Here is a 2,655-nt window from a genome sequence, read left to right on the forward strand (position 1 = left end):
ATTTAATAACTTTGAATCATCATTTCTTTGTGACCTGATGAATTAGAGATATTATTCCTATTTAGAAGTAATAATTTAGATGTTATTGAGAAGGGGAAAACAGTTTGTCATATTGGGCAAGTTTTGCCTTAAATCTTTCCTGTTAAAGGAATGATATTTTCATTCAAAAAGTTTTGGATATTGGGAATGTTGGATCTCTGTTTAGAGATATTTTAAAGAAGTGAGAATTTTTGGATATACTTCTTTATATATGATATTGAAAACTGCATATTTGTTATATTACGGTATCTTTCTAAAGCCAAGATTACATTATCATATTTTGGTGTTTGGCACCCTGCATTTTGCAAACAGGGGATTTACTCACTAGACYCGTATGGTCTAACCCTCATTTTCTGTTTAAAATATTGCAATGCAGGAGTAGCGGGATCCGGGGATATTAAAGGGAAAGGGAAAATGTGATAATTTTCCTAATCTGTTTCCTGCTTTTGAAGATACATGTTATATTACATGTAGTAGTACATGATTTGTTTTGGAAAATTTTGTATGTAGATTTTGTACATATAGAAATCCTTGTACTAGTGGGACCTTGTGATGTAATTCTTATTTCTATGTAATGAAATATATGTTCTATGCAAATGTGGAGTATGGGGGTGTTACAACAGACTCTACCAACACAGGTTTTAGTTCGGATTAGAACTCGGTCCAAAACAAGAGTAAATCCAGATTGCAGATTTTTGTTGGTGTGTTGAGATAAACCTTGACAACTTCTGATTCAAAACTTAGTGCATCCCCTTGTTCTGTAAATCACTCCCTCTTCTGCAAATTGTCAAGATAATCCAGCTTCTCCAATCCTTCCACAATACTGGATGCAAATCAGAAAAACTTAAAGACAAAGTGGCACTGAAGTCAATATGGAGTAGAGCAACAAAAATATGCAAATCTATTTCACTTGGGAACTTCCTTCGAAGGCACCAAAGACTCTGGTAATAAGAACAAGATTTACACCAGCTGCTACAACCTTAACACCTTCTGTAATAAGACCTTGGTTGTGGCAACGCTCCCCAAATCAGGGCAGTCACGCTCCCATTCTTGGAGTGCTGAATATCACCATAACAGTTTACAATTATACAAATCTTGTTAAATTGCTTGAATTCACTCATGCAAAATATGATGAAAAACAAACTCAGATAGTGGACTGTAATGCTTTAAACTGAGCAATTACTGATTTGCTGATAACATCTCTGACTATCACCATTCCAACATTCTCTGCATCAGGTAAACGGCAGTTAGGCGTTCCATGTTCCTTCAATCTAGGGTATAGCTCCTTATAACCAATATCCCCAAGAGTAACAATTCCTACAGCAAGCTGCTTGCTTGATTGTTTTGCATAGTGCACAACAATGCTCCCATTTGAACCAGAGGCGGCAAAAGTTCTTGAGTGAGTAAGATGTTGTGGGCTCACACGGGTATTTGGCAATGCAACAACACTACCACTGTAAGCAATCCATCTAGGACCAACAGCAAGAGGCCCCAAGCCTATATTTTCAAATCTTGTGGAGCTCGTTACTGTAGGATTTGTGAGGATAGTGTACTCCCTTTCTAAAGTTGCAACGTCAAAACAATGTACCTGTGCGGCTTGTAAAACAACAACAATGCGGGAACTGCATCTTACTAAGTAAAACCCATTACAAATCCCATCTGTAATACTCRAGCTGCTGTTGATGTTGCCTTCTCATAGTTCTTCTCAGCAAATGATGAAGCAGTTATCGCCTTTCCAGCAACTTATTGAGCGATAAAGTGTGAAATCAAGCAAGTCAATTTCCCAAATCCAAATCTGGCGCTTGTGAGCGATAAACTAATCCGGCTACTGTTGAGCGATTTAATGTCTAAACAATCAACCAAGTCTAAACCGATTGATGTTATTGAGCAATTTAGATAGAAATCAGAGAAGGTAACAAGCGATTTAGGTAGAAATCGGAGAAGGGCTGACCTATTTAGACTTGGATTTCACTGGATTGATTGAGCGATGAATGCAACAAACGACTAAGTAATTGAGCGATTCATGATTAAATCTTTGAACGATGTGAATGATTTACCTTAAACCCGGACAAGGATTGAACGATTTAGGCTAGAAATCGGACAAGCCTTCAATTGATTTACACATAAATCGGACAACCTTCAATCGATTTACTCAGAAACCGGACAACCTTCAATCGATTTAACCCTTATCCGGACAAGGCAATGAGCGATTTAACTACAAGGTCGAGCGATTTAGACATCCGATTAAAGAGAGATGCGCCTGTATTCGATGAAGGAGCGATGAAGATGATACAATAGAATGGGCTTAGTTTGAGCGATTTAAGTAAAAAAAGACAAGACAATAAACCGGATGGGCCTAATCCAGATGGAAGAAAAAAAAATAACAAAAACACACAATCAACGAAATTATTACCAAAAAACAGATCAAAATACTGATTTAAAAAAATTCAAGAACATAAAAAAAATTTAAAAAACTTTAAAATGATTAAAACTTGAAAATAAAATGATCAAATCACAAAAGTTTGTGAATAACAAAGATTCACAATGTAATTCCGTACAGATTGATCATTGTTTTAACACGAAAACACAAAAAAAATTCAAAAAATGGGATCAACA

This window comes from Cynara cardunculus, assembly GCF_001531365.2.
Source record: "Cynara cardunculus var. scolymus isolate 2C chromosome LG 6, CcrdV1, whole genome shotgun sequence".
Taxonomy (NCBI): Eukaryota; Viridiplantae; Streptophyta; class Magnoliopsida; order Asterales; family Asteraceae; genus Cynara; species Cynara cardunculus.